Source organism: Pristiophorus japonicus, chromosome X (genome assembly GCF_044704955.1).
Source record: "Pristiophorus japonicus isolate sPriJap1 chromosome X, sPriJap1.hap1, whole genome shotgun sequence".
NCBI lineage: Eukaryota > Metazoa > Chordata > Chondrichthyes > Pristiophoridae > Pristiophorus > Pristiophorus japonicus.
Genome location: NC_092010.1, coordinates 29,379,455 through 29,391,556, shown reverse-complemented (window position 1 = coordinate 29,391,556; position 12,102 = coordinate 29,379,455).

Here is a 12,102-nt window from a genome sequence, read left to right as displayed (position 1 = left end):
CAGGTTAGATACAGAGTAAAGCTCTCTCTACACTGTCCCATCAAACACTCCCAGGGCAGGTACAGCACGGGATTAGATACAGAGTAAAGCTCCCTCTACACTGTCCCATCAAACACTCCCAGGGCAGGTACAGCACGGGGTTAGATACAGAGTAAAGCTCCCTCTACACTGTCCCATCAAACACTCCCAGGGCAGGTACAGCACGGGGTTAGATACAGAGTAAAGCTCCCTCTACACTGTCCCATCAAACACTCCCAGGGCAGGTATAGCACGGGGTTAGATACAGAGTAAAGCTCCCTCTACGCTGTCCCATCAAACACTCCCAGGGCAGATACAGCACGGGGTTAGATACAGAGTAAAGCTCCCTATACACTGTCCCATCAAACACTCCCAGGGCAGATACAGTCCATGTGAGACTCAGAGTAAAACTCCCTCTACATTGTCCCATCAAACACTCCCAGAGCAGGTACAGCACGGGTTAGATACAGAGTAAAGCTCCCTCCACACTGTCCCATCAAACACTCCCAGAGCAGGTACGGCAAGGGTTAGATACAAAGTAAAGCTCCCTCAACACTATCCCATCAAACACTCCCAGGGCAGGTACGGCAAGAGTTAGATACAAAGTAAAGCTCCCTCTACACTGTCATGTATTCAACTATCATTGTAACGCATGTAGAAGCTGACCTAAGTTGTACACCTTGAGAACATTGACCACAAGGGGGTGAACTTGTGGGAGACACTCCTAACCTGGACTTTCAGGTATAAAAGGGGAAGCTCCACCCACTTTCATCAGTTGAGGTCTTGGTAATAAAGGTTGCTGGTCACAGAGTGACCTTCTCTCAAGTATGGGCCTCATGTGCATTTATACTGTATAGTAAGGACATATCATTGGCGACTAGAAATTGGGATTTAAACCACGCGAGAATGGTCACTAGCAGCACAGAAGCGAGGTACTGTGTTGGTGATGATTGGGACGACTTTATTGAGAGACTACAGCAAAGTTTTGTCACTAAGGAATGGTTGGGACAGGATTCGGCCGACAAACGCAGGGCTCATCTCCTGACGGTTTGTGGATCCAGAACATACTCCCTGATGAAGGACCTTCGAGCGCTAGAGAAGCCGGCGGACAAGATGTTCAAAGAGCTCAATAAGTTGATCGGGGAACACCTTAAACCGGCGAGCAGCATGCACATGGCAAGCCACCGGTTTTACACGCACCAGCGGCAAGAAGGGCAAAGCGTTCTAGACTTCGTGGCAGATCTCCGGCGACTGGCGAGCCGACGTAAGTTCACAGACGCATGCAGAGCGGAGATGCTGCGAGACTTTTTTATTGAGGGCATCAGGCATGCTGGGGTTTTCAGGAAACTGATTGAGACCAAAGACTTGACCTTGGAAGCGGCGGCTCTGATAGCCCAGACATTTATCTCAGGGGAGGAAGAGACCAGAATGATGTATGACAAAAATCTTGGCTCAAATGTGGCAAACGACCAGGGTGTCAACATTGTTAACGCGGCACACAGTTCTCTAGGCAGACAAGGGCAATCGGACATGCCCCAGCATGTAGTTTAACCCAAAGGGGGAATTCAACAGAGACAATGGCTCGCTGAACAGCGATTCATGCCATTGCAATGGATAATGCGGCCAGTAATGGGGCCATCAACACCTGTTAATGGTGCACTTAAGGACAGTTACAGAGACAGTCAGAGACGATCGACTGGTAACGGACCTTTTGTTTCCAACAGCGGGGCCTCCAGCTCATGCTGGAGGTGTGGAGGCAAACACCCAGCGAGAGCTTGCAGGTATCAGCAATATACCTGCAGAAACTGCAACGTCAGCGGTCACTTGGCGTGTATGTGCAGGAAACCTGTAGCCAGGTTGATGTACGAGGAGAACGGGCCCGATGTAAGCCCTACGAGACCAAATGAATACTGGGGGAAATCGCTGGAAGCTGAAGTTCAGCGAGTTCATGTGGAGCACATATACAGTTCATATACCAGGACGCCACCGATAATGATGAAAGTGCTCCTCAATGGCATCCCAGTATTAATGGAGCTAGACACAGGGGCCAGCCAGTCCCTGATGAGTACCAAACAGTTCGAAAGGTTGTGGGTGTCCAAGGCCAGGAGGCCAAAATTATTGCCGATTGACGCACAGCTACGGACATATACAAAGGAGATCATTCCGGTGCAAGGCAGCGCCACGGTAGTCGTGACCCACAAAGATTCGGAGAACAGGTTGCCACTCTGGATTGTCCCGGGGGATGGTCCCGCACGACTGGGGAAGAGTTGGTTTGCTGTCATGAACTGGAAATGGGGTGATGTCAATGCAATTTCTGCTGTAGCTCGAGTCTCATGCTCACAGGTCCTGGACAAATTTGACTCATTATTTCAACCCGGCATCGGTACTTTCATGGGGGCCAAGGTAGTGATTCACATAAACCCGGACGCCAGACCAGTACACCACAAGACCAGAGCGGTGCCGTATGTGATGCGGGAAAAGATAGAATGTGAATTGGACCGCCTGCACAGGGAAGGCATCATCTCGCCAGTCGAATTCAGTGACTGGGCGAGCCCGATCGTGCCGGTGCTCAAGGCGGATGGGTCGGTCAGGATATGTGGCGATTACAAGGCCACCATCAATCGGGTGTCACTCCAAGACGAGTACCCACTACCGAGAGAGGAGGACCTCTTTGCGACGCTATCCGGTGGCGAACTTTTTTCAAAATTGGACCTGACCTCAGCTTACCTGATCCAGGAGCTGGCGAGTGAGTTGAAGAAGCTGACCACCATCACGACACACAAGGGGTTGTTTGAGTATAACAGATGTACGTTCGGGATTCGTTCGGTCGCCGCGATCTTTCAGCGAAATATGGAAAGCCTCGTCAAGTCGATTCCAAGGACGGTGGTTTTTCAGGACAACATCCTCATCACGGGTCGCGATACTGAAGAACACCTCCACAACCTGGAGGAGGTGCTACACAGACTGGACCGGATAGGGCTGCGACTGAAAAAGGCGAAGTGCGTCTTCCTAGCTCCAGAGGTAGAATTCCTGGGGAGGAGGGTAGCAGCAGACGAGATCAGCCCTACTGCGTCCAAAACGGAAGCGATCCAGAGAGCACCCAGACCCCGTAACACAACGGAGCTGCGTTCGTTCCTGGAGCTCCTGAACTATTTTGGTAACTTTCTTCCCAAATTGAGCACGGTGTTAGAGCCAATACACGTGCTCCTACACAAAGGTCGCGAATGGGTCTGGAGGGACAGCCAGGAAAGTGCTTTTGATAGAGCACGCAATTTGTTCTGCTCCAACAAACTGTTAACGTTATATAAACCGTGTAAGAAACTTGTTTTAACGTGCGATGCGTCGTCCTATGGGGTCGGGTGTGTGTTGCAGCATGTGAATGCCAATGGTCAGTTACAGCCGGTAGCTTATGCCTCCAGAAGTCTGTCCCAGGCAGAAAGGGGCTACGGGATGGTAGAAAAGGAAGCACTAGCATGTGTGTATGCAGTCAAAAAAATGCACCAGTACCTGTTTGGCAGGAAATTTGAGCTGGAGACAGATCACAAACCCCTGTAAGTGTGAATGTTTTCTAGAAGAATCACTCGTCACTCTGGGTCAGTTCCATACATCAAAATGGTTTTTATTACGCCGGCGGGGAGGAAGTCTCTGGTCCAACTCCAGGCACTCCACTCCACCGAACAAAGGATTTCATGGATATTTATATGTTTTACAATAGTTTACTACAGCTACTTCAGCCCATTTCGGCTGGACATATCCAATCACATTGATTATAGATTACATATAGGTTTACCTAGGCCAATCAAATTTCCCCACTCGTGAGTATGTGTCTGCGTGATCACTTCGTGCTCAGCTCAGGGTCTTGTGATGTTTTCCAGGCCCCTTTCTTATCTACTATCTTTGGATTCTATGGAGCGCAGCCTCCTTATCTTAATCCTGTTTATTGGAGTACCATGGTACACCCTTCCACCACGACATCTTGCCTGGGGCCTGGAGGTTGCTGATAGAAGACATCTGTTGAACAAGCTTTTTCTGTGTGTTCCTGTGTAAGGAGAAGCAACTATCAGCGAGCTAGGAATGTGGCCATGTCTGTTAGCTAAGTTCCCCTGGTGCATTGCAGTTTTCTCTAGCAGCCATTTTGTACATACATATTATACGTTTCGCAGGTGCCTTTGCCTTAGGAAATGCCCGTTAACAATCCCCCCTTTCGGTAAGAAGACTAGTCCTAGTCTTCCTTTAACCGACACCACTTGTCATTGTACATTTTTTTAAATATATATATATGCGGTACTCCCTGCCTCAACGTGCTGGCCAGTCACGTGGTTTCGGAAGTCCCGGTTGTTTAGATCAAATTGATGTCATTCAAATTACCCTGCCCTTCAATTAGGTTGATCTCTTTGTCGATTCGAGCCCTGGCCCTAATTCTCCTGTGTCGTGCATATTTTTTGCATGATCGGCAGGCCATAACACCCCATGTTACTGCCAGTATCAGCTGTATCCCGACCAGTACGTGTGATATTATTCGGATCCAGGGATGGATGCTTACATTCATTCCCCAGTCCCAGATCCTCCACCACCAGCTCTGATCCTGTAACTCTGTTTCGGTATCCTTTTTCAGTATTTCGACCCTTGTCTGGAGTTGGTGGTAGAGTTTGACAGGCTGGCCTACTCTGAGTCTTAGTTCCCTTAGCATTTCAGCTAAATGTGGGATCGGGGCCTGCTCAGGCTCGTCACAGTCCTGCAGGTGATCATGGAGCTGATCGGTCACGTTAATAATCTCGGTACCTCGACGTCTAACCTGGGTGATGTGGACTTGTCCTGTGGCTACAGGACGTAGAGGTGTAAAGCAAAAGTTTGGCTGTGGGATCTGGCATTGCAGGCCATTGTACTGATAAGAGCGCTCCGTGGTAGAAACGCAGTACTTCCCCTTTCCTCCGTATCGTGCCCTGGCAAAATGTGCGTGGGCAGGTACTATTTCTAATACGCACCCATCGGTCCGGTTGAACCCACACTCATCTAGTTCTCCTTGTCCCACTGGGTGCGGGCACGCCGTAATGTCACACTTCAGCTTGCATCCCGTGAGGGAGATTCCATAAAGTGTATTGTCCCTGCGGATAGCAGAGACTGCGGTCAGATAGTAACGGAGGGAGGTGTTCTCCCGCACGATCCCGATATTCTCCAGCTGATAAAGGGGAAATGGTCCTGAGTCTGGTGTGGCTATCGGTATTATCAGGACTATTCCTACCCCGGCGGCCTTGCCCATCGGGCAACTTGGGATTACCGGGTATACTCTGGTCAATCCTTTCAGAGTGCAGTTATCCAGTGCCCCCCTTTGTCTGGCCAGCTGGGTTAGCTGCGAACTTTCAATTCAGTCCGGCACCTCCCCCCTTTGGATCTGGTCGAGGTTGTGCTGTATTTGTCCCACCATCCACAAGCCATAAACATGGCAGGGCTGTCCTTGCCTTAGTTTCCCGACATCTTCCTTTTCTCTGTCAATAAGGCGATTAATTGTTTTGGCATGTGTCTCGATTATCGAAATTCCATCTAGCTGTATTTCCATGCCTTCCCTTCCTCGGTCGGCTTGATCTTTCTGATTCTGCTCTGCCCGCTCTAGTAGTTCTTTCATCACCCCTTTAAGCTGTTCCACTTTTTCATTCAGCCCTTGTATATCCAGTGAGTTTACTATGGAGGTTCCGGTATTAAAACCAGTAGCAGCGTCATTAACTATTCCTCTCTTATTCCTATGCACCTGCTCTTGTCCTCGGAACCTACTGGCGCCCATGGCATCGGCAGCCTGTTGCATTCCAACCTTACTTAATACACTGTACATATTCCTTGCCTGCTCCGTACAATATTCCGGCATTTGTATGCCTGAGATATTGATCAGAACCGGCACAATTTCATGCTTAACATTATGCGATAAAATAAGTTCTGTCCTTGCTCCAGTCTTGGTTGGGATGCATATTCCATCAGTTCAATTCAACAAAGCCCCATAGTTCATGTAGTTGTGTTTTTCCTGCGTGTGCTGTATCTCACGTAGTCCGTCTGTATTATCCAGTGCTTGTGTGGGCCTTAAGGTTCCCAGTATCATGAGTCCCCAGAGTCGAAGTAGCCACTGCGTTCCCATCTCGGAGAGTGTTTTATCTGCAAATTTTAAACAGATAGCCTGGTCGTCACCAGGTGTTAGGTTCTGGTCTACTTGTGTCGTGGTCACTCTGTGGGATCAGAGGTAAGGGTTAAGTATTCTTTATAGTCGTACCATCTCTATCACTTCATATCCCTGTCTGGGCTGCCGTCGGTTTTGCATTTGAGCCTGCTGTGCTCGAGCCTGCACGATGGCCCATCGAAATATTATCCAAACTCCAATCAACACCAATGCCACCACTATTCCTCCAAACATCCCAGTCTGCTTTACTGTTAGGCTGGGTTTGTGGATTATACGTACCCACCATGGGGTAACATTGGCTCTATTGCCATAGGTGATAGTGCTATGGCTGCGCACTGCACTATCCATCTGGTCCCGTTTAAAAAAAATCTCTTCTAGCCTGTTTATCTTAGCTTTTAACTCTTGACCAGCTAGTTCTGTTTTATTTTTATTCTGACTATCCCACCATTTCCTGTGTCTGTTAGGTGAGTCTTCTTTATTTTATTAAGAAATTCAAATTAGTAAGGTCCAGTGTAAAACAGCTGTCAATGGAAAGAGTTAACTCCTTTACAGGGTTGTAAGAAGGCCTGATGTCATTACGTGACTTCGCGTAATCATCCAAATCTTTGTGCCTTCAAAACTTGCTTAGAAATTAGGAATCCGTTAAAATAGCAGAAATCATTAGTAAAGTGGTCATAATAAAAATCTTCTCATCGGGAAAGACAGCATTTTCGATTAAACTCCAAATTTTCCAAACTTCTAATTCAAGTACTTACCAAAGATTTTTTTGTAATTGATTTAAAACGAGACCGCACATTTTCAATAGCTATTTTGTTTACTGAAATCCAATTTTCACACAAGCTGTATACATGCCAACATTTCGGGGGGGGGTTTTTACGGTCCCGTTCACTGGGCAAATCTTGTGTTTTATTTCTCTCTCGGCACAAAATCTAAACTCCCGTGCCAGTTCCATTTTCTATAAGAATTTTTAAATTCAGTCAGATTTTCTAATTCCCAGTTTTTTCTTTCTGTGCTGAGTTCACATAGCTTAGATCTTTTCTCCTCATTATTTTCAAAACGTTCCTGCTTGTTTAGACTGTTCGGGACTTTTCTTGATAAGATTTCCAAAATGGACGTTGTTTTTCAAACTGCAGTGAAACTTTCTCGTAATTTAAAATCATTATCAATGTAGAGTGTCTTTTGCCTCCTCCAATTTTTTTCTCTTCCTTTTCCCAATTAAACCAATATCTTTTTCACAGCCAATATCAACTAGTATTTAGTAAGTTATGTCTTTTTCCATCGCAAACACTCTTTTTTTCAGCACTTATTTAGTACGTTACGTCTCTTTTTCCAAACCTTTTAGTTTTATTTCTTTTTTTAAAAAAGAGATCAGGTTTAACTTTTTGTTTTAAATGTATTGCATTTTGTTGTGCCTTTTCTTAACCAGTGGTACTTGAAACCTTCACAATAAAATTAACTCTTCACTGTTCCCATCCAAATTTCTGCTCCCCTTTTGTAGAATTTGTATTTATTGTTGAATTACAAAATGTAATACATATGGTAATACTGTTTTTTTTTGTTGCCTAACTTCTGTTTTAGAAGCTGATCAAAAACTTTAATCTTTTGCTCTGTAACTTCAATTTTGTGATATAGTATCTCATAAATTACATCTTTTTTAAGCTTCAGCTTCTGACGCAGTATGTGTACTTTTATTAAAAAGGCTTCCAAACCCAAGATTTTCCAATACAACCAAAATGTTTATCAATGAGAATCACCTGAAATATCTCAAAATCCCAATTCAAATATTGTACTGCCAATCTTTTATTTAAAAATCTCTTTACTGAGCTAGAAGCTTTCGTCAAGGTTTTACACAAAGGAAAATGGGAGCATACTTCCCCAGCTTGCAGCCTCGAGAGACCCACACAGGCTTTTATTAAAAAAGGCATTACAGCTTCCCTTCTCCGTTCTTTATCTCATTCCTAGACTAAATTTATTGCCTTTCAACCCAATGTAATCAATGATTGCGTGTTTTCTTTTGACAACAAAGTGAGCTGTCGAATTTTTTTTTAAAGAAAAACCAATGGGACCAAGTATTTTTTTATCTTTTGCTCAACAAACCTATCCTTTGTGCAGTGCTCCCTAAGTTATCATCCGAATAAATCCACACCTGCATTTCGAACTTAAAATGTAATTCAATTCTCGGTTCACACTTTCTTAAAACTTCTCTGTCTGAGAAAGTGGGTGGAGCTAAAACAAACAGACAGCTCCACCACTTTACCAAACAGGCTTTCAGACACATGAAAAATTGATTAATTCCCACCTCAAATATTCCACAGGCAAAAATCACACAAGCATTCTTCATTCAAAGACAGACATTCACAAAAGTCTCTTTTCATTCAACAAAGTTTATTGTTTGGCCAGCTCTATTCTTGGATCCACACTTCACTTAAGATAGTCACTATCAGGTTTTTAAAATTTCTTACATGTTGATTTACTTCCTCTGTTAATTTTACGTGGGCTCGAAGAATCAGAACCCAGGCCTTTTCTATTACTTTCTTTTGTTTCTCCGCCACGTGGCGGGTAAGAAACCCTTCGGGCCCCCACTCGAGTTTTGTTGTTACATTGGCCATATTGGGTATGATTAGCTCGTTAGGAATCTTACTCTCAGAGGTCCGCTTTTGCCCAGCGCAACTTGTAGTAGACCGTCTCTAGCTACTGTCAGGTCACAAGTCTGTTATTACACAAACTTATACAATTCTTAAAGCACCTTTAAGCAAATCCCGCAGTGCCCTATGCCTCCTTAACGACTACCTACCACCGTTTTGCCTGTTGGTCCGACCCTTCTCGCAGGTTGGATATTCCGTCAGCCTCTGGACACCACCTGGTCCCTTTCCCCCCTGGGATCTACTGCCAATTCCCTTACTGGTGTCGCTCGGTCTCACGATCCTATGGTCTCAGGGGGTTCTCTACGCCTACTTGATCCTGGCCGTCACGTGGGACTAAGTCTTCTTAATTCAAGCTCAGGCTAGGTGTGTGAGATACTGGACCATCTATCCATGTCGATCAACCTGTGCGTTCACCTCCAGCACCCCGCTATTTTACTCAGACTTATATTCACCCGGACTCTCCAGGGGTGTCCGCAACGGCCTCTGCAACATCCTGTTTGTGACGCCACTGTGAGCGCGAATGTTTTCTGGAAGAATCACTCGTCACTCTGGGTCAGTTCCATACATCAAAATGGTTTTTATTACGCCGGCGGGGAGGAAGTCTCTGGTCCAACTCCAGGCACTCTACTCCACCGAACAAAGGATTTCATGGATATTTATATGTTTTACAACAGTTTACTACAGCTACTTCAGCCCATTTCGGCTGGACATATCCAATCACATTGATTATCGATTACATATAGGTTTACCTAGGCCAATTAAATTGCCCCACTAGTGAGTATGTGTCTGCGTGATCACTTCGTGCTCAGCTCGGGGTTGCTCAGGGTCTTGTGATGTTTTCCAGGCCCCTTTCTGATCTACTATCTTTGGATTCTATGGAGCGCGGCCTCCTTATCTTAATCCTGTTTACAGGAGTACCATGGTACACCTTTCCACCACGACATCTTGCCTGGGGCCTGGAGGTTGCTGATAGAAGACATCTGTTGAACAAGCTTTTTCTGTGTGTTCCTGTGTAAGGAGAAGCAACTATCAGCGAGCTAGGAATGTGATGCAGTTGCAGTTTTCTCTAGCAGCCATTTTGTACATACATATTATACGTTTCGCAGGTGCCTTTGCCTTAGGAAATGCCCGTCAACACCCCTAACGTCCTTTTTGGCCGACAACAAGGCCATAAATGCGAATGCATCGGCCCGCATACAGAGGTGGGCACTCACGTTAGCCACCTATGACTACACAATTCGGCACTGAAAACTGCGCTGATGCACTCAGCAGGCTCCCACTAGCCACCACTGAGGGGGCAACTGAGCATGATGCTGAGATGATCATGGCTGTTGAAGCTTTCGAAAGCGAAGGCTCACCTGTGACAGCCCGTCAGATTAAAGTCTGGACAAATAAAGACCCGCTACTGTCTTTAGTTAAGAAATGTGTCCTGAATGGGGACTGGGCAGCCACGTACGGGGCATGCCCTGAGGAATTTAAACCATTTCATAGGCACAAGGATGAACTCTCGATTCATGTCGATTGCCTTCTGTGGGGAAACCGTGTAGTCATGCCCCAGATGGGCAGAAAGGTGTTGATCAGAGAACTTCATAATGAGCACCCGGGCATCATCATGATGAAGGCAATTGGCAGGTCACACGATTGATGGCCAGGGATAGGTGCAGACTGGAACTTTGTGTTCGCAGGTGCAACACGTGTGCTCAGCTGGGCAACGTACACAGGGAAGCCCCCCTTAGCCCCTGGTCCTGGCCTGCCAAGCCATGGTCACGCATCCATGTGGACTGCGCAGGTCCTTTCATGGGAAAAATGTTTTTGGTTGTAGTAGACGCCTACTCCAAATGGATCGAGTGTGACATTTTAAATTCAAGCACTTCCTCTGCCACGGCAGAAAGTCTATGGGCAATGTTCGCCGCCCATGGTCTACCGGACGTCTTGGTCAGCGACAATGGCCCGTGCTTCACAAGCATTGAATTTCAGGACTTCATGGCAGGAAATGGAATCAACCATGTCAGAACGGCACCATTCAAGCCGGCCTCAAACGGACAGGCGGAACGAGCAGTGCAGATAATCAAACAGGGATGCTCAGAATCCAAGGGGTTTCCCTACAAAGCCACTTATCACGCCTCCTGTTGGCCTATAGATCCCGACCACACTCACTCACAGGGATTCCACCCACAGAGCTGCTAATGAAAAGGATGCACAAAACCAGGTTATCTCTTATACACCCTACTATGAAAGAAATTGTCGAGAGCAGGCGTCAGTCACAATGTGACTACCATGACAGGAATGCGAGGACGCGATGTATTGATGTCAATGACCCTGTTTTTGTCCTCAACTACGCTGCAGGGCTCAAATGGCTTGCAGGCACTGTGATTGCCAAAGAGGGGAATAGGGTTTTGGTAGTTAAACTTACCAATCGACAAATCTGCCGCAAACACGTGGATCAAACTAAAAGGAGGTTCAACAACCCCATAGAAGAAGCAGAGGAAGAACACGATGTAGAATTCACTCCACCACAGGTGACCGAACACCGGAACCAAGTGGAGGAGAGCCCAGTCACTGTGGGCAGTCCGGACAGTCCTGAGGCACCGCAAATAGCAGACACTCAGGCCAGCGCTCAACAACCGGAGCCCCAACTCAGGCGCTCTACAAGGAAGCGTAAACCACCAGAGAGACTTAACCTGTGATTCCAATAAGACTTTGGGGGGAGGTGATGTCATGTATTCAACTATCATTGTAACCCATGTATAAGCTGACCTAAGTTGTACACCTTGAGAACATTGACCACAAGGGGATGAACCTGTGGGAGACACTCCTAACCTGGACTTTCAGGTATAAAAGGGGAAGCTCCACCCACTTTCATCACTTGAGGTCTCGGTAATGAAGGTAACTGGTCACAGAGTGACCTTCTCTCAAGTATGGGCCTTGTGTGCATTTATATTGTATCGTAAGGGCATATCATACACTGTCCCATCAAACACTCCTAGGGCAGGTACAACACGGGTTAGATACAGAGTAAAGCTCCCTCTGCACTGTCCCATCAAACACTCCCAGGGCAGGTACAGCACGGGGTTAGATACAGAGTAAAGCTCCCTCTACACTGTCCCATCAAACACTCCCAGGGCAAGTACAGCACGGGTTAGATACAGAGTAAAGCTCCCTCTACACTGTCCCATCAAACACTCCCAGGGCAGGTACAGCACGGGGTTAGATACAGAGTAAAGCTCCCTCTACACTGTCCCATCAAACACTCCCAGGGCAGGTACAGCACGGGTT